The 23,741-nt window shown below is 42.7% G+C and overlaps 1 protein-coding gene and 20 non-coding genes across 21 annotated transcripts in view; 6 read left to right on the top strand and 15 right to left on the bottom strand.

Moving 5' to 3' along the window:
* akr7a2 (aldo-keto reductase family 7, member A2) overlaps nt 1-23,741 on the bottom strand; it is a 59,958-nt gene that overhangs the window by 22,102 nt on the left and 14,115 nt on the right.
* On the top strand, nt 234-290 carry LOC116412478. The gene has a single exon (XR_004223726.1). It is a non-coding gene; the product is annotated as a U7 small nuclear RNA (small nuclear RNA).
* Nucleotides 3,046-3,102, top strand: LOC116412487. Its single transcript, XR_004223735.1, has one exon. It is a non-coding gene; the product is annotated as a U7 small nuclear RNA (small nuclear RNA).
* Nucleotides 3,725-3,781, top strand: LOC116412489. The gene has a single exon (XR_004223737.1). It is a non-coding gene; the product is annotated as a U7 small nuclear RNA (small nuclear RNA).
* On the bottom strand, nt 4,556-4,612 carry LOC116412590. Its single transcript, XR_004223820.1, has one exon. It is a non-coding gene; the product is annotated as a U7 small nuclear RNA (small nuclear RNA).
* LOC116412603 lies at nt 5,673-5,729 on the bottom strand. The gene has a single exon (XR_004223832.1). It is a non-coding gene; the product is annotated as a U7 small nuclear RNA (small nuclear RNA).
* LOC116412495 lies at nt 6,551-6,607 on the bottom strand. The gene has a single exon (XR_004223743.1). It is a non-coding gene; the product is annotated as a U7 small nuclear RNA (small nuclear RNA).
* Nucleotides 9,588-9,646, bottom strand: LOC116412499. The gene has a single exon (XR_004223747.1). It is a non-coding gene; the product is annotated as a U7 small nuclear RNA (small nuclear RNA).
* Nucleotides 10,416-10,472, bottom strand: LOC116412496. The gene has a single exon (XR_004223744.1). It is a non-coding gene; the product is annotated as a U7 small nuclear RNA (small nuclear RNA).
* On the bottom strand, nt 11,672-11,728 carry LOC116412502. The gene has a single exon (XR_004223750.1). It is a non-coding gene; the product is annotated as a U7 small nuclear RNA (small nuclear RNA).
* On the bottom strand, nt 11,939-11,995 carry LOC116412507. The gene has a single exon (XR_004223753.1). It is a non-coding gene; the product is annotated as a U7 small nuclear RNA (small nuclear RNA).
* LOC116412485 lies at nt 12,639-12,695 on the top strand. Its single transcript, XR_004223733.1, has one exon. It is a non-coding gene; the product is annotated as a U7 small nuclear RNA (small nuclear RNA).
* Nucleotides 13,449-13,505, bottom strand: LOC116412501. Its single transcript, XR_004223749.1, has one exon. It is a non-coding gene; the product is annotated as a U7 small nuclear RNA (small nuclear RNA).
* On the bottom strand, nt 13,716-13,772 carry LOC116412504. The gene has a single exon (XR_004223752.1). It is a non-coding gene; the product is annotated as a U7 small nuclear RNA (small nuclear RNA).
* On the top strand, nt 14,416-14,472 carry LOC116412484. The gene has a single exon (XR_004223732.1). It is a non-coding gene; the product is annotated as a U7 small nuclear RNA (small nuclear RNA).
* LOC116412602 lies at nt 15,308-15,364 on the bottom strand. The gene has a single exon (XR_004223831.1). It is a non-coding gene; the product is annotated as a U7 small nuclear RNA (small nuclear RNA).
* On the bottom strand, nt 16,331-16,387 carry LOC116412601. The gene has a single exon (XR_004223830.1). It is a non-coding gene; the product is annotated as a U7 small nuclear RNA (small nuclear RNA).
* Nucleotides 16,879-16,933, top strand: LOC116412503. The gene has a single exon (XR_004223751.1). It is a non-coding gene; the product is annotated as a U7 small nuclear RNA (small nuclear RNA).
* LOC116412491 lies at nt 18,156-18,212 on the bottom strand. The gene has a single exon (XR_004223739.1). It is a non-coding gene; the product is annotated as a U7 small nuclear RNA (small nuclear RNA).
* On the bottom strand, nt 20,845-20,901 carry LOC116412600. The gene has a single exon (XR_004223829.1). It is a non-coding gene; the product is annotated as a U7 small nuclear RNA (small nuclear RNA).
* Nucleotides 21,868-21,924, bottom strand: LOC116412591. Its single transcript, XR_004223821.1, has one exon. It is a non-coding gene; the product is annotated as a U7 small nuclear RNA (small nuclear RNA).

Here is a 23,741-nt window from a genome sequence, read left to right as displayed (position 1 = left end):
AATGGTGAGACTAATTTACATATTGGAAACTCAGCACCAATTAAAATCCTCTACGTTTTGATCGTATATTTTATTAAAGGGTTTCAGAGCCCATACTGTATGTAGTTCAGCTTATACCTGTACTGTGAGTGGGGGATCCATTGGGGCAGGTCTGGGGGGGAAACGTGACTGCCTCTCCCTAATTTGCACAGGGGGGTACTGAGTGGGATACAGTTAGTAGGGAGAGTGTAGGTAAGTGTTACAGCTCTTTTACTATTTGTCCAGCAGGTTCTTACTGTGTAGGAGCCCCATGTCTATGTACAATAATAGAATTGAGGTTTTTTTTTAAGTATTTTATTTATATTCTAGGTTATAGGAATCACAGTGAGTAGTTAATGGGTGGTGCAGTTGTTCCTGATATTTACACATAGCCTGGCATTAGCCTTTATTCAACAGTTATACTGTGACTCTTAGTGATTATATTAGAACATTAGTGCCCCTAAGTACAACATGTTAGTATGGCTTTGTGGGTATTTACCATCACTGGCACTGTAGAAGGGGAGGAGCCAAGTTCCTATTCTTCTGACCAGGCATGGAGCCTCGTTGGTGAGCTCAAGGGGTGGCCATTTTGTGGTCGGACTGGCCTAGTGGCACGGGTAGGAGCTGTCCCACGCTAGTGTGAGCCAAAGTGGAGAAGGAAGAAGTGGGACATGGAGTCCTTATTGTCTTCAAGGGGAACTAAATCCTGCTGCACTGCCCAACTAGACGTTGTTGCCGGACTACAAATCCCAGAACAATTTCACATATAATGAAGGGTGAGGCATGCTGGGAGCTGTAGTCCAGCAACATCAGGGCTGTATTCTTAAAGCAATATTGCCCAATAAAACTGCATTAAAATGCAAGAAATCCCCCAATGAGAATCCCAGCTGATGTGAGTAAATCCGGCTCCCTGTTCTCTGTTCCTGCAATTGGAGTTGGGAGCAATAAGCACAGTTTCCCAGCACTGAACAAGTCTGTCCCTTTATCCCCATGTCTGATTCCTGTGCCATATAATGACGGGAAAAATGACATCATTATCTCTATATGTAAGATAATATCAAAACGGCTGATATGGTGCTGGGAATCTAATCAGCATTCTCATTGGTCAGTGCTTTTGTGTATATATTTTTTTCCTCCATGGAGAACTAGGTGGAACCTACAAATGACCCCATTGGCACAGAAACACAGGTGCATCATGGGTACAGGTACATATAAACTAGTGCTGCCCTATTATACACAGTTTATTACAGGCTACCAATACAAACAAGCTTTAGCTCAGTATTTAGACATAACTTGTTTACAACAAACTCCCAAATATTCCCATATCCCCATCCCCCAAAATATCAGCTCAGAAGATAATTGGGGCTTTTTCTAATATAAACACATTCTGAATTCTATCTTTCTATAAATGACTATCTCTTATACTCATATTACACTGACCAAAGCAAAGGGTTGCTGAGCAGACTGGGGGTTCCATACAGACTGGGGGTTCCATACAGACTGGGGGTGCCATACACAGCCTGTTTATAATAGTGAGACACAAACTCTGAGCTCAGTGTCAGTCACTTTGCATCCTGGGAAGGAACATAGTGTTTGTGCAGAGGTTCCCCTGTACATCTCATGTTGTTCTGCCTATACACCTACTGGCACAGTTTGGCCTCTCCCCGTGTGTAATGCACACAAACCCCCATGCAACTGCTTCATAAACACTTTGTGAGAAGTTATTGGTCTGTTTTGTGCTAAAGTTCTAAGATGAATAATATTATGTGTCTTAGCCATGGGGGGAGTGTAATGGGCAGATACAGTCACTGTGTTACATACAGAGAAACCTTCCCAATGGGGCAGTTTATTCCCAGAGGGGCTGTTTGTAACAGCAAAGTGACTGGAACTTTTGTCACAGCTTCTGCCTCTGTTTCCAACCTTTGTAACTTATATTTGTTACACAGCTCAGTAGCCCCACTAAGGATTCAGCTAAAGTCTCGCCCCAAGCTCAAAAGGCCTTTAGTTTTTTAGAGAGCAGCCAGACAGGACTGTGATTGGTTGGCTAGTATGCATGTTTAATAGTGACCAGACCAAGCTGGCAGGGGAAAGAAAAATATTGTGAGTCGATCCCTAAGCTCAGGTCACTGACATCAGCCAAAAGCAGACTGAGCATGTGCAGTAGTTGGGCAAGGCAAAAGATGGAGAGCTACTGGGGGCATCTTCAGGGGCATGGGGCTTTATTTCTATAGAGCTTTGGTGACTTTGGGCTGGTACAGGGGCCCAAAACACATAACTAAACATTTCTAGCCATATTCTTTTTTAGGCTTTAGTTGTCCTTTAAAGCTCCATACTAAGCAGCAGAGGATGTCACCACTTAGGTGGGAGTAAGAAGAGTGAGTGGGCTGGGCACATCTAGTTGCAGGGAAACAAGCTCAGGTCTCCCACTGATTTTGTATTATGATGAACTGTATCATATTTTATAATGTAATAATAATAAAAATAAAGTGCATAATATAAAATGTAATAATTATATTTACATTATACATGTAATAATTCAATTATATACTATGTACTATTTGCACCACCCCCACCCCTGGTCCTTGGAAAAATTGTCTTGCTTGAAACCGGTCCGTGGTGCAAAAAAGGTTGGGGACCACTGTTTTAGGGGATATAAACCAAACCATAACGCTGCCCCACTGCGCCCCCTAGTGTTGCTATAGAAGTTGCCAAAATATGTAATTATAGATGCAAGGAAATTCCCCAATGAGAATTCTACTGAGCATATATCTCACTGCTCTAGAATATGAAAGAAATGGTGAGAGTAATTTACATATCGGAAACTCAGCACCAATCAAAATTCTCTGTTCTGCTTATTGATCGTATATTTTATTTTATCACTTTATTAAAGGGTTTCAGAGCCCATACTGTATGTAGTTCAGCTTATACCTGTACTGTGAGTTCTGGGGGGGGAATCATGTGACTGCCTCTCCCTAAGGGGCACAGGGGGGTACTGAGTAGGATACAGTTAGTAGGGAGAGTGTAGGTAAGTGTTACAGCTCTTTTACTATTTGTCCAGCAGGTTCTTACTGTGTAGGAGCCCTACATCTCTGTACAATGATAGACTTGAGTTTTCCTTTTTTGAAGAATTTCTCTTATATTGTAGGTTTTCAGTTATAGCAATCATAGTGAGTAGTTAATGGGTGGTGCAGTTGTTGCTGATATTTACACATAGCACGGCATTGGCCATTAGTCCAACAGTTATACTGCCCCCCCCCCGCACAGATATACCCAAGCCAGTAACTCCTAGTGATTATATTAGAACATTAGTGCCCCTAAGTACAACGCTTTAGTATGGCTTTGTGGGTATTTAGCATCACTGCCACTGTAGGAGGGGAGGAGCCAAGTCCCTATTCTTCTGACCAGCCATGGAGCCTGGACTACAAATCCCAGAACAATTTAACATATAATGAAGGGTGAGGCATGCTGGGAGCTGTAATCCAGTAACATCAGGGTTGTATTCTTAAAGCAATATTGCCCAATAAAACTTTCCCAGGGCCAGAAGCTTCATTAAAATGCATGAAATCATCCAATGAGAATCCCAGCTGATGTGTGAAGCCTTGTTCTTGTAATAAGTGCATGGGAGAGACACATTTACATACTGCCTCTGCCTAAGGGGCACAGGGGGGGTACTGAGTGGGATACAGTTAGTAGGGAGAGTGTAGGTAAGTGTTACAGCTCTTTTACTATTTGTCTAGAAGGTTTTTACAGTGTAGGAGCCCCAAACTTTGTATAAAGACAGAAATGCCGATTGCTAATATATAACTATCTGATCCAACAATCCCAAAATGTTTTATTTGTAGGGGGAGGGGGTAATACCACTCAGACTTGCAGCGCAGCAGTAAAGTGTGCCTGAGTCTGAGCTTTCAGCCAGCGCTACACATTAGAACTGCTTTCAGCTAACCTATTGTTTCTCCTAATCCCATGTAACTGGAGGAGTCCCAAGCCGGACTTGGATTTCTTACTATTGAGTGCTATTCTGATACCTACTGGGAGCTGCTATCTTGCTCCCTTCCCATTGTTCTGCTGATCAGCTGCTGGGGGTGAGGGGGGGGGGATATCTGGAGGAGTCCCAAGCCGGACATGGGTTTTTACTATTGTGACATTCCCACATCTACCACTAGGTGGGGCATGGGAGCGTTTTTAGCAATGCAGGTGTCGGGGACCTGCTACCCTCTTACGTTCTCACTGTTCAGCTGATTGGCTGCAGGGAGAGAAAGGGAGTGGGGTTAAATTCACTCTAACTTGCAGCGTAAGGTTTTCCCATGACAAAATCCCTTTAAAAGCAACCATTTACATGCTGATTAGTCTTAGTGAGGGTGATGAATATACAAAGCAACATTCTTATTGGGGGTGGGGTTACACTATGGGGGCGGGGCCTGTAGGAAGTTTACTACAAAGAGCATTACAAGTGCAGGTTTTACAACAGAAACATTCATTCTATGGTTATAAATGAACATCTTTACTGAATATATACAGTTCTGTCTTTATACACACATTGGGCTCCTACACAGTAAGAACCTGCTAGACAAATAGTAAAAGAGCTGTAACACTTACCTACACTCTCCCTACTAACTGTATCCCACTCAGTACCCTCCTGTGCCCCTTAGGGAGAGGGAGGATGTAAATTAGTATGTAAATTAGTATATTTCTATCCCATGAAACTTATCACAAGAACAAGTCTTCTGAGCAACTTTTGCAATTTGCATTCATTTCCAACTGCAGGAACAGAGCACAGGGAGCCGGATTTACTCACATCAGCTGGGATTCTCATTGGGGGATTTCTTGCATTTTAATGCAGTTTTATTGGGCAATATTGCTTTAAGGATACAGCCCTGATGTTACTGGACTACAGCTCCCAGCATGCCTCACCCTTCATTATATGTTATTCTGGGATTTGTAAATGTATAGTTTCCCATACATCCCTGCCCATACTAAAGCATTGTACTGAGGGTCACTGATGCTCTAATACATATAAGTCAAACACAAGGCCCAGGGGCCAAATCCGGCCCCCCTGGCTGTTTTATGTGGCCCTTGGTGAGTGAGTCTGACCATCCAGCCTGATCAATTTCCATTTTCCTCACATAGTAAGTAAGACTAAGAGGTATATTTATCATGCTGTGTAAAAAGTGGAGTGAAGCATTACCAGTAATGTTGCCCAAGGCAACCAATCAGAAATCAGATTTCAACAGTAGCAAAGCATCTATTGGCTGCTATGAGCAACATCACCGGTAATGTCTTACTCCACTTTTTACACATTGTGATAAATATACCCCTTAGTATCTAACTAAGTATATTAATAAAAAATTTGGCCGTGACTAAGCCTGTGTTTTAGATTTCAGCCCCCTTATGTGATTGAGTTTGACCCCCCTGCTCTAATATAATCACTAGGGGTCACTGGCTTGGGTATATCAGTGCGGGGGGGGGGGCAGTATAACTGTTGGACTAAAGGCTAATGCCATGCTACGTGTAAATATCAAATAGAACTGCAGAACTCTGCTCAATAAACAAAAAATTAACTACACACCATGGCCCCTATAACAAAATATTATCAGGAAATTATAACGAAAAAATTCCCTTTATTAAAAACTTCATCTTATTTTTGTACAGAGATGTGGGGCTCCTACACAGTAAGAACCTGCTGGACAAATAGTAAAAGAGCTGTAACACTTACCTACACTCTCCCTACTAACTGTATCCCACTCAGTACCTCCTCTGTGCACCTTAGGGAGAGGCAGACACATGATTTATTTATTTATTTATTTCCCCCCCCCCCAGACCTGCCCCAATGGATCCCCCACTCACAGTACAGGTATAAGCTGAACTACATACAGTATGGGCTCTGAAACCTTTAATAAAGTGATAAAATAAAATATATGCTCAATATGAAAAACAGAAAATTTTGACTGGTGCTGAGATTTGAATATGTAAATGAGTCTCACCATGGCTGGGGCACATACCTGCATGTTAATTCATGGAATGTTTGGGTACATCCCACTCAGTACCTACCTTGAGCAACTTTAGGCAGCATATAAATCAACATATAAGAAAAACAAACAAGCAAAAACAAAAGAAATGCGCCAAAACAATATCCTAAGAGCAATATGCAGATTAGAGAAATCTGATTGGCATTAACAATTCCAAGCCCTTGAGCTCACCAATCAGGCTCCATGCCTGGTCAGGCTCCTCCCCTCCTACAGTGCCAGTGATGGTAAATACCCACAAAGCCATACTAAAGAGCTGTACTTAGGGGCACTAATGTTCTAATATAATCACTAGGGGTCACTGGCTTGGGTATATCAGTGCGGGGGGGGGGGGCAGTATAACTGTTGGACTAAAGGCTAATGCCAGGCTATGTGTAAATATCAGGAGCAACTGCACCGCCCATTAACTACTCACTGTGATTCCTATCACAAAACATTATCAGAAAACCTGGAACATTAAAGAAACACTTCATAGAACAAAAACTCAAATCAATTGTTGCACAAAAAAGTGGGGCTCCTACACAATAAGACCCTGCTGGACAAATAGTAAAAGAGCTGTAACACTTACCTACACTCTCCCTACTAACTGTATCCCACTCAGTACCCCCCTGTGCCCCTTAGGGAGAGGCAGTCACGTTTCCCCCCCAGACCTGCCCCAATGGATCCCCCACTCACAGTACAGGTATAAGCTGAACTACATACAGTATGGGCTCTGAAACCCTTTCATAAAGTGATAAAATAAAATATACGATCAAAACACAGAACAGACAATTTTGATTGGTGCTGAGTTTCCAATATGTAAATTAGTCTCACCATTTCTTTCATATTCTAGAGCAGTGAGATATATGCTCAGTAGAATTCTCATTGGGGAATTTCCTTGCATCTATAATTACATATTTTGGCAACTTCTATAAAAAAAATTAGGGGGCGCAGTGGGGCAGCGTTATGGTTGGGTTTATAGCCCCTAAACTGCCTTGCCCATAGACTAACATTTCACTTATACCTTTTGGGTTTAATCACAGGAAATTGCCCCCCTGCATAATATCCTGCAATTAAACCAGATTGCTGTGAGTAATAGGTTTTAATCACAGTGACCCTAATTCTATTGCCCCTTAGGGAGAGGCAGTCACATGATCCCCCAGTTACAGTACAGATATAGGCTAAACTACATAAACATTATAGGCTCCAAATCCCTTAAATAAAGTTATTTATTTACCCCCCTCTGTGTGGCCCCCCACCTGTCTGGCTGCTTTGATGGCTTACTCTTGTGTAAGCTTTAAATGGTATCAGTACTGAGATTAACTGCCCCCCCCCCTGCATGGTTCTCACCTCAGATTCAGGCTGTAACCCCCCTGTATTGGTTAAACATGTAATCCCCTGTGTTTTTCACACCTTTTAATCTCTGCATTGTTCCCCCCTGCAGTGTTCACACCTCAGGCTCAGGCTGAAATCAACCCCATTGTTCCCCTGTTCACACCTCAGACAGTAGAAACCCACAAAGAGCAGTAGAAACCCACAAATAATCCCTGCACACTACAAAAAGAACATATACTGAGGTGGTACTGCAATTAAAAAGTTTTTTAATATATAGTTATTGTGCAGACTGTAGGAGCAGTGCCAGCATTGTGTCACTGTAGGCTGCCTGTGTGTGCCATACATAGGGCAGGCAGAGTATGGCACACATAGGCAGGGTAGGGCAGGCAGAGTATGGCACACACAGGCAGGGTAGGGCAGGCAGAGTATGGCACACACAGGCAGGGTAGGGAAGGCAGAGTATGGCACACACAGGCAGGGTAGGACAGGCAGAGTATGGCACACACAGGCAGGGTAGGGAAGGCAGAGTATGGCACACACAGGCAGGGTAGGGAAGGCAGAGTATGGCACACACAGGCAGGGTAGGGCAGGCAGAGTATGGCACACACAGGCAGGGTAGGGCAGGCAGAGTATGTATGGCACACACAGGCAGGGTAGGGCAGGCAGAGTATGGCACACACAGGCAGGGTAGGACAGGCAGAGTATGGCACACACAGGCAGGGTAGGACAGGCAGAGTATGGCACACACAGGCAGGGTAGGGAAGGCAGAGTATGGCACACACAGGCAGGGTAGGGAAGGCAGAGTATGGCACACACAGGCAGGGTAGGGCAGGCAGAGTATGGCACACACAGGCAGGGTAGGGCAGGCAGAGTATGTATGGCACACACAGGCAGGGTAGGGCAGGCAGAGTATGGCACACACAGGCAGGGTAGGGCAGGCAGAGTATGTATGGCACACACAGGCCAAGTGTGGCACAAACCAGCCAAGAATGGCACACACAGTCAAAGTATGGCTCACACAGGCAGGGTAGGGAAGGCAGAGTATGGCAGGTTTTTGCTGTACTACAACCATTAATATGGGTATGGTCATGTGATAACATGGGTGTGGTTTCAAGTGGGTGCAGTTTCAAAAAGGGGAGTGGTCAAAACTGGCTTCCATTATCGGCCCTCCACCACTTAGGTTGGAAAAATTCCGGCCCACGGTACAACAGAAGTTGGACAGCACTGTGTTAGACAAATAGTAAAAAGAACTGTAACACTTACCTACACTCTCCCTACTAACTGTATCCCACTCAGTACCCCCCTGTGCCCCTTAGGGAGAGGCAGTAACGTTTCCCCTCCAGATCTGCCCTAATGGATCCCCCACTCACAGTACAGGTAAAAACTGAACTACATAAATTATGGGCTCTGAAACCCTTTAATAAAGTGATAAAATAAAATATATGATCAACACACAGAACAGAGGATTTTAATTGGTGCTGAGTTTCCAATATGTAAATGAGTCTCACCATGGATTGGGCGCATACCGGCATGTTAATTCAGGAAATGCTCGGGTACAGCTTTAAAGGATAACTAAACCTTTTAAAAAATGAATGTAAAATCACTCAGTGTGCCTTTCTTAGCATGAGTGTGGGTATGAGGGCAGCTTTTGTACCCGTCCATAAAAAATGCCTAGAAGAAATATTATTTAAAAAATAATGACCGTGTGATCCCAGCCTGGATTTCCAAGGAACGTCTTTTATTGTTTAAACACTGGATTTTCAGCAGCCCGTCCAACTGACCTTCCAGGCCCGACTCCCTAAATCAGTATGTAATTACAGCATACAAAAATAATCCCCTGTGGGCAATATGCAGGTTAGGGGAATCTGATTGGCACTGACAGCAGCCAATATATACAGATACGGGCGGCACAAGGCTTTTGTAATTCAGGAAATCTATAGGTTCCCATTCATCCCTGCCCATACTAACGTGTTGTACTTAGGGGCACTAATGCTCTAATATAACAACTAGGGGTCACTGGCTTGGGTATATCAGTGCGGGGGGGGGGGGGCAGTATAACTGTTGGACTAAAGGCTAATGCCATGCTATGTGTAAATATCAGGAACAACTACAAAGCTCTGCTCAATAAACAAAATACTAACTACACATCTTCACCCCTATAACAAAACATTATAAGGAAATAACAAAGGAAATGTCTCCTTCATAAAAACTTACATTTATCATTGTACAGAGAGGGGAGCTCCTACACAGTAAGACCCTACTGGACAAATAGTAAAAGAGCTGTAAAACTTACCTACACTCTCCCTACTAACTGTATCCCACTCAGTACCCCCCTGTGCCCCTTAGGGAGAGGCAGTCACATGATTCCCCCCCAGACCTGCCCCAATGGATCCCCCACTCACATTACAGGTATAAGCTGAACTACATACATTATGGGCTCTGAAACCTTTTAATAAAGTGATAAAATAAAATATACGATCAAAACGCAGAACAGAGAATTTTGATTGGTGCTGAGTTTCCAATATGTAAATTAGTCTCACCATTTCTTTCATATTCTAGAGCAGTGAGATATATGCTCAGTAGAATTCTCATTGGGGAATTTCCTTGCATCTATAATTCCATATTTTGGCAACTTCTATAGCAAAACTAGGGGGCGCAGTGGGGCAGCGTTATGGTTGGGTTTATAGCCCCTAAAACACCTTGCCCATAGACTAACATTTCACTTATACCTTTTGGGTTTAATCACAGGAAATTGCCCCCCTGCATAATATCCTGCAATTAAACCAGATTGCTGTGAGTAATAGGTTTTAATCACAGTGACCCTAATTCTATTGCCCCTTAGGGAGAGGCAGTCACATGATCCCCCCAGTTACAGTACAGATATAGGCTAAACTACATACACATTATAGGCTCCAAAACCCTTAAATAAAGTTATAAGAACATATGATTAATGTGCAGAACACAAGATTATGATTGGTATTAACAGCTTAAGCATGGAAATTACAACTCACGTTAATATCCTTAACAACAAATTGTATTTCTATCTTTATACACACATTGGGGGGCTCCTACACAGTAAGAACCTGCTGTACAAATAGTAAAAGAGCTGTAACACTTGCCTACACTCTCCCTACTAACTGTAGCCCACTCAGTACCCCCCTGTGACCCTTAGGGAGAGGCAGACACATGATTTTTTTTTTTTTTTTTTTCTTCCCCCCCAGTTCTGCCCCAATGGATCCCCCACTCACAGTACAGGTATGTGCTGAACTACACACAGTATAGGCTCTGAAATTCTTTAATAAAGTGATATACTAAAATATATCCTCAATATGAAAACCAGAGGATTTTGATTGGTGCTGCAATTTCAATATGTAAATGAGTCTCACCATGGCTGGGGCACATACCTGCATGTTAATTCATGGAATGTTTGGGTACATCCCACTCAGTACCTACCTTGAGCACCTTTAGTAGAGGCAGCATATAAGTCAACATATAAGCAAAACAAACAATATCCAGATTAGAGAAATCTGATTGGCATTAACAGTTGTCAATTTACAAAAAAAAAAAAAAATGGGAAGCACAAGGTATTTGTAATTCAGGAAATGTATAGTTTCCCCTTCATCTCAGCCCAAGCCAGGGCAGGCTCCACCCACTCTAGACCCCACCCACACTCACATTTAGATAGGGCCAACACATGGCGAGATCCTTCACATCCTGCAAGAACATGGCCAAGGTTTGGACTCCACACACTACAGTCTGCAGAACCATCACTAGAACAGTTTTCTAGTTCATAAAAGCTTGGAGAGAGTTAAGAGGTCAGTTTTATACAAAGGGCCCCGTACAAAGGTAGGAAAGGTGTTTCAGAAACCCCCAACCTGCTGAGGAGCTTATCTGCAACTGAATCCACCACACATTCACTGAAGACAACAAGGACTCCATGTCCCACTTCTTTCTTCTCCACTTTGGCTCACACTAGTGTGGGACAGCTCCGACCCGTGCCACTAGGCCAGTCCGACCACAAAATGGCCACCCCTTAAGCTCACCAACCAAGCTCCATGGCTGGTCAGAAGAATAGGGACTTGGCTCCTCCCCTCCTACAGTGCCAGTGATGCTAAATACCAACAAAGCCATACTAAAGAGCTGTACTTAGGGGCACTAATGTTCTAATATAATCATTAGGAGTCACTGGCCTGGGTATATCAGTGCAATTGTGATTTCACTGTGACTCCAATAACAAAACATTATCAGAAAACCTATAATAGAAAAAAAAAATACTCAAAAGAACAAAAACTCCAATACATCATTGTACAGAAATGTAGGGCTCCAACAGCGTAAGCACCTACTAGACAAATAGTAAAAGAGCTGTAACACTTACCTATGCTCTCCCTACTAACTGTATGTAATTACAACATACAAAAATAAAGGGGAATGTGCAAAAATAATCCCCTGTGGGCAATGTGCAGGTTAGGGGAACAACTGCACCTCCCATTAACTACTCACTGTGACTCCTATAACTAGAAACCTAGAATATAAGAAAAATACTTCAAAAAATAAAAACTCAAATCTATTTTTGTTCAGAGATGTGGAGCTCCTACTCACTAAGAACCCACTGGACAAATAATAAAAGAACTATAACACTTACCTACACTCTCCCTACTAACTGTATCCCACTCAGTACTCCTTAGGGAGAGGCAGTCACATGATCCCCCAGTTACAGTACAGATATAGGCTAAACTACATACACATTATAGGCTCCAAAACCCTCAAATAAAGTTATTAGAACATATTATCAATCTGCAGAACACAGGATTCTGATTGGTGTCTACAGTTTAAGTATGCAAATTCCAACTTAAATTAATATCCTTAACAAAAAAAAATGTATTTCTACCTTTACACACAATTTGCGGTCGGACTGGCCTAGTGGCACGGGTAGGAGCTGCCCCACGTTAGTGTGAGCCAAAGCGGAACAGAAGGAAGTAGACGTTACTCAGCTGTTGCCGGACTACAAATCCCAGAATAATGTAACATATAATGAAGGGTGAGGCATGCTGGGAGCTGTAGTCCAGCAACATCAGGGCTGTATTCTTAAAGCAATATTGCCCAATAAAACTGCATTAAAATGCAAGAAATCCCCCAATGAGAATCCCAGCTGATGTGTGAAGACTTGTTCTTGTAATAAGTGCATGGGAGAGACACATTTACATACTAATTTACATACTGCCTCTCCCTAAGGGACACAGGGGAGGTACTGAGTGGGATACAGTTAGTAGGGAGAGTGTAGGTAAGTGTTACAGCTCTTTTACTATTTGTCCAGCAGGTTCTTACTGTGTAGGAGCCCACAAATTGTGTATAAAAACAGAAAGTAGATGTCCAGTAAGGTTACCAATATATAATTAGAAAGTTTGAAAACAAACTTCATGCTGATTTAAAAAAGTCACTGAATGAAATCTGATTGGCTGTTGTTGGCTCCACCCAGTTTTTCTAATCCTGGACCCCAGTAATAGTGTAAAAAACACTGCGCAATGTCTGGGGACCCTGGTTTTAATAGAGTTTGATTGGCAGCAATATAAATTTCCCCACTGAAAATCAATGCGTGACATCTAACTGGTGGTTGGTGGATCTGCCTAAATTGCTCTGGGATTTGTAGTCCAGCAACAACATTTAGTTGGGCAGTGCAGCACGGTTTAGTTCCCCTTGAAGACAACAAGGGCACCATGTCCCACTTCTTCCTTCTCCACTTTGGCTCACACTAGCGTGGGGCAGCCCCTACCCGTGCCACTAGGCCAGTCCGACCACAAAATGGCCACCCCTTGAGCTCACCAACCAAGCTCCATGGCTGGTCAGAAGAATAGGGACTTGGCTCCTCCCCTCCTACAGTGCCAGGGATGGTAAATACCAACAAAGCCATACTAAAGAGCTGTACTTAGGGGCACTAATGTTCTAATATAATCATTAGGAGTCACTGGCCTGGGTATATCAGTGCAATTGTGATTTCACTGTGACTCCAATAACAAAACATTATCAGAAAACCTATAATAGAAAAAAAAAATACTCAAAAGAACAAAAACTCCAATACATCATTGTACAGAAATGTAGGGCTCCAACAGCGTAAGCACCTACTAGACAAATAGTAAAAGAGCTGTAACACTTACCTACGCTCTCCCTACTAACTGTATGTAATTACAACATACAAAAATAAAGGGGAATGTGCAAAAATAATCCCCTGTGGGCAATGTGCAGGTTAGGGGAACAACTGCACCTCCCATTAACTACTCACTGTGACTCCTATAACTAGAAACCTAGAATATAAGAAAAATACTTCAAAAAATAAAAACTCAAATCTATTTTTGTTCAGAGATGTGGAGCTCCTACTCACTAAGAACCCACTGGACAAATAATAAAAGAACTATAACACTTACCTACACTCTCCCTACTAACTGTATCCCACTCAGTACTCCTTAGGGAGAGGCAGTCACATGATCCCCCAGTTACAGTACAGATATAGGCTAAACTACATACACATTATAGGCTCCAAAACCCTCAAATAAAGTTATTAGAACATATTATCAATCTGCAGAACACAGGATTCTGATTGGTGTCTACAGTTTAAGTATGCAAATTCCAACTTAAATTAATATCCTTAACAAAAAAAAATGTATTTCTACCTTTACACACAATTTGCGGTCGGACTGGCCTAGTGGCACGGGTAGGAGCTGCCCCACGTTAGTGTGAGCCAAAGCGGAACAGAAGGAAGTAGACGTTACTCAGCTGTTGCCGGACTACAAATCCCAGAATAATGTAACATATAATGAAGGGTGAGGCATGCTGGGAGCTGTAGTCCAGCAACATCAGGGCTGTATTCTTAAAGCAATATTGCCCAATAAAACTGCATTAAAATGCAAGAAATCCCCCAATGAGAATCCCAGCTGATGTGTGAAGACTTGTTCTTGTAATAAGTGCATGGGAGAGACACATTTACATACTAATTTACATACTGCCTCTCCCTAAGGGACACAGGGGAGGTACTGAGTGGGATACAGTTAGTAGGGAGAGTGTAGGTAAGTGTTACAGCTCTTTTACTATTTGTCCAGCAGGTTCTTACTGTGTAGGAGCCCACAAATTGTGTATAAAAACAGAAAGTAGATGTCCAGTAAGGTTACCAATATATAATTAGAAAGTTTGAAAACAAACTTCATGCTGATTTAAAAAAGTCACTGAATGAAATCTGATTGGCTGTTGTTGGCTCCACCCAGTTTTTCTAATCCTGGACCCCAGTAATAGTGTAAAAAACACTGCGCAATGTCTGGGGACCCTGGTTTTAATAGAGTTTGATTGGCAGCAATATAAATTTCCCCACTGAAAATCAATGCGTGACATCTAACTGGTGGTTGGTGGATCTGCCTAAATTGCTCTGGGATTTGTAGTCCAGCAACAACATTTAGTTGGGCAGTGCAGCACGGTTTAGTTCCCCTTGAAGACAACAAGGGCACCATGTCCCACTTCTTCCTTCTCCACTTTGGCTCACACTAGCGTGGGACAGCCCCTACCCGTGCCACTAGGCCAGTCCGACCACAAAATGGCCACCCCTTGAGCTCACCAATCAGGCTCCATGGCTGGTCAGAAGAATAGGGACTTGGCCCCTCCCCTCCTACAGTGCCAGTGATGGTAAATACCCACAAAGCCATACTAAAGCGTTGTACTTAGGGGCACTAATGTTCTAATATAATCACTAGGAGTTACTGGCTTGGGTATATCAGTGCGGGGGGGGGGGGGGGGCAGTATAACTGTTGGACTAAAGGCTAATGCCATGCTATGTGTAAATATCAGGAACAACTGCACCACCCATTAACTACTCACTGTGACTCCTATAACAAAACATTACCAGAAAACCTAGAATATAAAAAAAACATTTCATAGAACAAAAACTCAAATCTATTATTGTACAAAAAAATTGGGGCTCCTACACAGTAAGAACCTGCTGGACAAATAGTAAAAGAGCTGTAACACTTACCTACACTCTCCCTACTAACTGTATCCCACTCAGTACCCCCTGTGTCCCTTAGGGAGAGACAGTCACATGAATTTTTCCCCCCCCAGACCTGCCCCAATGGATCCCCCACTCACAGTACAGGTATAAGCTGAACTACATACAGTATAGGCTCTGAAACCCTTTAATAAAGTGATAAAAAAAAATACACGATCAAAACAAAGAACAGAAGATTTTGATTGGTGCTGAGTTTTCAATATGTAAATGAGTCTCACCATGGATTGGGCGCATACCGGCATGTTAATTCAGGAAATGCTCGGGTACAGCTTTAAAGGATATGTAAACTGTTAAAAAAATGAATGTAGAATCACTCAGTGTGCCTTTCTTAGCATGAGTGTGGGTATGAGGGCAGTTTTTGTACCCCTCCATGAAAAATGCCTGGAAGAAATATTATTTAAAAATAATGACCATGTGACCCCAGCCCAGATATCCTAGGAACGTCTTTTCTTGTTTAAAAACTGGATTTTCAGCAGCCCGTCCAACTGAACTTCCAGGCCCGACTCCCTAAATCAGTATGTAATTACAGCATACAAAAATAATCCCCTGTGGGCAATATGCAGGTTAGGGGAATCTGATTGGCACTGACAGCAGCCAATATATACAGATACGGGCGGCACAAGGCTTTTGTAATTCAGGAAATGTATAGGTTCCCATTCATCCCTGCCCATACTAACGTGTTGTACTTAGGGGCACTAATGCTCTAATATAATCACTAGGGGTCACTGGCTTGGGTATATCAGTGCGGGGGGGGGGCAGTATAACTGTTGGACTAAAGGCTAATGCCGTGCTATGTGTAAATATCAGGAACAACTGCACCACCCATTAACTACTCACTGTGACTCCTATAACAAAACATTATCAAAAAACCTAGAACATAAAATAAACACTTCATAGAACAAAAACTCAAATCTATTGTTGTACAAAAAAGTGGGGCTCCTACACAGTAAGAACCTGCTGGACAAATAGTAAAAGAGCTGTAACACTTACCTACACTCTCCCTACTAACTGTATCCCACTCAGTACCCCCCTCTGCCCCTTAGGGAGAGGCAGTCACATGATTCCCCCCCAGACCTGCCCCAATGGATCCCCCACTCACAGTACAGGTATAAACTGAACTACATACAGTATAGGCTCTGAAACCCTTTAATAAAGTGATAAAATAAAATATACGATCAACACATAGAAATAAGATTTTGATTGGTGCTGAGTGTCCAATAGATAAATTAGTCTCACCATGGATTGGGCGCATACCGGCATGTTAATTCAGGAAATGCTCGGGTACAGCTTTAAAGGATAACTAAACCTTTTAAAAAATGTTAAACCTGCACTTGTAATGCTCTTTGTAGCAACTCCCAGTAGGTATCAGAATAGCAGCTAGGATTAGTAGTGAAACGTCTGCAATGATTACCTAACAAGTCCAGTTGCTTTAAGTTTATTTATACTAGATATACCATGACCTGGATGAATGAAAATTTTCATAGACCGCTCTTTTACTATTTGTCCAGCAGGTTCTTACTGTGTAGGAGCCCAACGTGTGTATAAAGACAGAACTGTATATATTCAGTAAAGATGTTCATTTATAACCATAGAATGAATGTTTCTGTTGTAAAACCTGCACTTGTAATGCTCTTTGTAGTAAACTTCCTACAGGCCCCGCCCCATAGTGTAACCCCACCACCAATCAGAATTTTACTTTGTAAATTCTAATCAGCATGTAATTGGTTGCTTTTTTAAAGGGATTCTGTCATGGGCAAACATTTTTTTTTCCATTTGTATCAGTAGCATTGCTCCAGCAGAATTATGCACTTAAATCTGCAGCCAATCAGCTGAACAGTGAGAATGTAAGAGGGTAGCAGTTCCCCGACACCTGCATTGCTAAAAACGCTCCCATGTGATATCCCCCCCCCCCTCACCCCCAGCAGCCGATCAGCAGAACAATGGGAAGGGAGCAAGATAGCAGCTCCCAGTAGGTATCAGAATAGCACTCAATAGTAAGAAATCCAAGTCCGGCTTGGGACTCCTCCAGTTACATGTGAGTAGGAGAAACAATAGGTTAGCTGAAAGCAATTCTAATGTGTAGCGCTGGCTGAAAGCTCAGGCTCAGGCACACTTTACTGCTGCGCTGCAAGTTGGAGTGATATTCCCCCCCCCCCCCCTCACCCCTCACCCCCTCACCCCCAGCAGCCGATCAGCAGAACAATGGGAAGGGAGCAAGATAGCAGCTCCCAGTAGGTATCAGAATAGCACTCAATAGTAAGAAATCCAAGTCCGGCTTGGGACTCCTCCAGTTACATGGGAGTAGGAGAAACAATAGGTTAGCTGAAAGCAGTTCTAATGTGTAGCGCTGGCTGAAAGCTCAGACTCAGGCACACTTTACTGCTGCACTGCAAGTTGGAGTGATATCCCCCCCCCCTCACCCCCAGCAGCCGATCAGCAGAACAATGGGAAGGGAGCAAGATAGCAGCTCCCAGTAGGTATCAGAATAGCACTCAATAGTAAGAAATCCAAGTCCGGCTTGGGACTCCCCCAGTTACATGGGAGTAGGAGAAACAATAGGTTAGCTGAAAGCAGTTCTAATGTGTAGCGCTGGCTGAAAGCTCAGACTCAGGCACACTTTACTGCTGCGCTGCAAGTTGGAGTGCTATCCCCCCCTCCCCCTACAAATCAACCATTTTTTTTAGACACTATATGTTGGATTATATAGTTATATATTGACAATCTGGTAAAAAGCATTTCTGTTCTTATACAAAGGTTGTGGCTCCTACACAGTAAGAACCTGCTGGACAAATAGTAAAAGAGCTGTAACACTTACCTACACTCTCCCTACTAACTGTATCCCACTCAGTACCCCCCTGTGCCCCTTAGGGAGAGGCAGTATGTAAATTAGCATGTCAATTAGCATGTAAATTAGCATGTAAATATTTCTGTCCCATGAAACTTATCACAAGAACAAGTCTCCTGAGCAACTTTTGCAATTTGCATTCATTTCCAATTGCAGGAACAGAGAACAGGGAGCCAGATTTACTCACATCAGCTGGGATTCTCATTGGGGGATTTCTTGCATTTTAATGCAGTTTTATTGGGCAATATTGCTTTAAGAATACAGCCCTGATGTTGCTGGACTACAGCTCCCAGCATGCCTCACCCATCATTATGTTATTCTGGGATTTGTACATTTATAGTTTCCCATTCATCCCTGCCCAAAGCGTTGTGTTGTACTTAGGGGCACTAATGCTCTAATATAATCACTAGGAGTCACTGGCTTGGGTATATCAGTGGGGACAGTATAACTGTCACTGTGCAAATATCTGGAAGATCTGCAGAGCTCTGCTCAATAAACAAAAAGTTAACTACACACCATGGCCCCTATAACAATACACTAACAGGAAACAAGAGATGAAAAGTTAGGTTTAATCACAGTGACCCTAATTCTATTGCCCCTTAGGGAGAGGCAGTCACATGATCCCCCAGTTACAGTACAGATATAGGCTAAACTACATACACATTATAGGCTCCAAAACCCTCAAATAAAGTTATTAGAACATATTATCAATGTGCAGAACACAGGATTCTGATTGGTGTTAACAGTTTAAATATGCAAATTCGAACTCACATTAATATCCTTAAAGGACAACTAAAGCCTAAAAAAGAATATGGCTAGAAATGTTTAGTTATGTGTTTTGGGCCCCTGTACCAGCCCAAAGTCACCAAAGCTCTATAGAAATAAAGCCCCATGCCCCTGAAGATGCCCCCAGTAGCTCTCCATCTTTTGCCTTGCCCAACTACTGCACATGCTCAGTCTGCTTTTGGCTGATGTCAGTGACCTGAGCTTAGGGATCGACTCACAATATTTTTCTTTCCCCTGCCAGCTTGGTCTGGTCACTATTAAACATGCATACTAGCCAACCAATCACAGTCCTGTCTGGCTGCTCTCTAAAAAACTAAAGGCCTTTTGAGCTTGGGGCGAGACTTTAGCTGAATCCTTAGTGGGGCTACTGAGCTGTGTAACAAATATAAGTTACAAAGGTTGGAAACAGAGGCAGAAGCTGTGACAAAAGTTCCAGTCACTTTGCTGTTACAAACAGCCCCTCTGGGAACAAACTGCCCCATTGTAAAGGTTTCTCTGTATGTAACACAGTGACTGTATCTGCCCATTACACTCCCCCCATGGCTAAGACACATAATATTATTCATCTTAGAACTTTAGCACAAAACAGACCAATAACTTCTCACAAAGTGTTTATGAAGCAGTTGCATGGGGGTTTGTGTGCATTACACACGGGGAGAGGCCAAACTGTGCCAGTAGGTGTATAGGCAGAACAACATGTACAGGGGAACCTCTGCACAAACACTATGTTCCTTCCCAGGATGCAAAGTGACTGACACTGAGCTCAGAGTTTGTGTCTCACTATTATAAACAGGCTGTGTATGGCACCCCCAGTCTGTATGGAACCCCCAGTCTGTATGGAACCCCCAGTCTGCTCAGCAACCCCCAGTCTGCTCAGCAACCCTTTGCTTTGGTCAGTGTAATATGAGTATAAGAGATAGTCATTTATAGAAAGATAGAATTCAGAATGTGTTTATATTAGAAAAAGCCCCAATTATCTTCTGAGCTGATATTTTGGGGGATGGGGATATGGGAATATTTGGGAGTTTGTTGTAAACAAGTTATGTCTAAATACTGAGCTAAAGCTTGTTTGTATTGGTAGCCTGTAATAAACTGTGTATAATAGGGCAGCACTAGTTTATATGTACCTGTACCCATGATGCACCTGTGTTTCTGTGCCAATGGGGTCATTTGTAGGTTCCACCTAGTTCTCCATGGAGGAAAAAAATATATACACAAAAGCACTGACCAATGAGAATGCTGATTAGATTCCCAGCACCATATCAGCCGTTTTGATATTATCTTACATATAGAGATAATGATGTCATTTTCCCGTCATTATATGACACAGGAATCAGACATGGGGATAAAGGGACAGACTTGTTCAGTGCTGGGAAACGGTGCTTATTGCTCCCAACTCCAATTGCAGGAACAGAGAACAGGGAGCCGGATTTACTCACATCAGCTGGGATTCTCATTGGGGGATTATTTTGCATATTTATGCAGCCACTGGCTTTGTGCTGTTGTTTTGATAATTTACAACGTTCCCTAAGCTCCGCCTCCCAACAGCAGCCCAGAGCAAACTGAGCATGTGCAGGAGCCAGATCTTTTAGAAGATGGTATAACAAAGTAATAAGATGGCAGCCCCCTGTGGACAACTTTGATAGCGTAAATCATTATTTTAATTAGGCTTCTCAGCCTCTGGGCTTGTGCAGTAAGTTCAGAATGTTTATGTTTATGTTCAGAATATAAAATACAGCATTTCTAATGATTTTGTATTTTAGGCTTTAGTTCTCCTTTAACCACAAATTGTATTTCTATCTTTATACACACGTTGGGGCTCCTACACAGTAAGAACCTGCTGGACAAATAGTAAAAGAGCTGTAACACTTAACTACACTCTCCCTACTAACTGTATCCCACTCAGTACCCCCCTGTGTCCCTTAGGGAGAGGCAGTCACATGAATTCCCTCCAGACCAGCCCCAATGGATCCCCCCACTCACAGTACAGGTATAAACTGAACTAAATAAATTATAGGCTCTGAAACCCTTTCATAAAGTGATAAAATAAAATATATGATCAACACACAGAACAGAAGATTTTGATTGGTGCTGAGTGTCCAATAGATAAATTAGTCTCACCATGGATTGGGCGCATACCGGCATGTTAATTCAGGAAATGCTCGGGTACAGCTTTAAAGGATAACTAAACCTTTTAAAAAATGAATGTAAAATCACTCAGTGTGCCTTTCTTAGCATGAGTGTGGGTATGAGGGCAGCTTTTGTACCCGTCCATAAAAAATGCCTAGAAGAAATATTATTTAAAAAATAATGACCATGTGATCCCAGCCCAGATATCCTAGGAACATCTTTTCCTGTTTAAACACTGGATTTTCAGCAGCCCGTCCAACTGACCTTCCAGGCCCGACTCCCTAAACCAGTATGTAATTACAGCATGCAAAAATAATCCCCTGTGGGCAAAATGTAGATTAGAGGAATCTGATTGGCACTGACAGCAGCCAATATATACAGATACGGGCGGCACAAGGCTTTTGTAATTCAGGAAATGTATAGTTTCCCATTCATCCCTGCCCATACTAACGTGTTGTACTTAGGGGCACTAATGCTCTAATATAACCACTAGGGGTCACTGGCTTGGGTATATCAGGGGAGGGGGGGACAGTATAACTGTCAGACCGTAGGCAAATGCCATGCTACGTGTAAATACCAGGAACAATCGCTCATTAAACAAAATATTAATTATATACCTTATAGCCCTAAAACAAAAAATTACCAGGCAATAATAAAAAAAAAAAATACTAATATTAAAAACTTGAATCTATCATTGTACAGAAATGTGGGGCTCCTACATAGTAAGAACCTGCTGGACAAATAGTAAAAGAGCTGTAACACTTACCTACACTCTCCCTACTAACTATATCCCACTCAGTACCTCCCTGTGCAGCTTAGGGAGAGGCAGTCATATGATATTTTTTATTTATTTTTTTCCCCCAGACCTACCCCAATGGATCCCCCACTCACAGTACAGGTATAAGCTGAACTACATATATTACAGGCTCTGAAAACCTTTAATAAAGTGATATACTAAAATATATGATCAATATGAAAACCAGAGGATTTTGACTGGTGCTGAGATTTGAATATGTAAATGAGCCTCACCATGGCTGGGGCACATACCTGCATGTTAATTCATGGAATGTTTGGGTACATCCCACTCAGTACCTACCTTTAGTAGAGGCAGCACATAAGTCAACATATAAGCAAAACAAAGGAAATGCGCCAAAACAATACCCTAAGAGCAATATGCAGATTAGAGAAATCTGATTGACAGTTGTCAATTTACAAAAAAAAGGGCAGAACAAAGAATTTATAATTCAGGAAAATTATAGTTTCCCCTTCGCATCAACCCAAGCCAGTCCTCAGTCCTCAGTCCTCAGTCCTCACTCACCCACTCACCCACTCACCCACTCACCCACTCACCCACTCACCCATAGTGAGATGCTTCTCACTATACAAGAACATGGCCCAGGTTTGGACTCCACGCACTACAGTCTGCAGAACCATCACTAGAACAGTTTTCCAGGTCATAAAAGCTTGGAGAGAGTTAAATGGCCAGTTGTATACAAAGGGCACCAACCAGGCTCCATGTCTGGTCATAGGAACTTGGCTCCTCCCCCTTCTACTGTGCCAGTGATAGTAATTATGGGCAAAGCCATACTGAAGTGTTGTAGTTAGGATCACTAATGTTCTAATTTAAAGGGGATATAAACCCAACCATAACGCTGCCCCACTGCGCCCCCTAGTGTTGCTATAGTCGTAATTCTAGATGCAAGGAAATTCCCCAATGAGAATTCTACTGAGCAACAATGTGACTGTAAGTGCAAGAGAAGTGACCAATGAGAATGCTGATTCCCTGTGTCAGGCCCCTTGCTGGTACCTTACATATAGAGATAATGATGGCATTTTCCCCTCATTATATGGCACAGGAATCAGACATGGGGATAAAGGGACAGACTTGTTCAGTGCTGGGAAACTGTGCTTATTGCTCCCAACTCCAATTGCAGGAACAGAGAACAGGGAGCCGGATTTACTCACATCAGCTGGGATTCTCATTGGGGGATTTCTTGCATTTTAATGCAGTTTTATTGGGCAATATTGCTTTAAGAATACAGCCCTGATGTTGCTGGACTACAGCTCCCAGCATGCCTCACCCTTCATTATATGTTACATTATTCTGGGATTCGTAGTCCGGCAACAGCTGAGTAACGTTTGGTTGCGCCGCGCTGTGCCGCAGGGTTTAGTTCCCCTTTAATATATACCTAAAATGTAAGTAGTAATTTACATGCTGAAAACTGTTGCCACCAATCAAAATCCTGTGTTCTACACATTGATCATATATTCTTATAACTTCATTCAAGGGTTTTGGAGCCTATAATCTCTATGTAGTTTAGTACAGTGTTTTTCAACCTTTTTTGGGCAAAGGCACACTTGTTTCATGAAAAAAATCACGAGGCACACCACCATTAGAAAATGTTAAAAAAATTTAACTCTGTGCCCAGCAGCAGTGCCCCCCTAGTACATTGGTGCCAAGAGCAGTGCCCCCCTAGTACATTGGTGCCCAGCAGCAGTGCCCCCCTAGTACATTGGTGCCAAGAGCAGTGCCCCCCTAGTACATTGGTGCCCAGCAGCAGTGCCCCCTAGTACATTGGTG

This window comes from Xenopus tropicalis, chromosome 7 (genome assembly GCF_000004195.4).
Source record: "Xenopus tropicalis strain Nigerian chromosome 7, UCB_Xtro_10.0, whole genome shotgun sequence".
Lineage (NCBI taxonomy): Eukaryota > Metazoa > Chordata > Amphibia > Anura > Pipidae > Xenopus > Xenopus tropicalis.
Note: the sequence above shows the minus strand (reverse complement) of the source record. Positions and strands in the feature narration are given on the sequence as shown.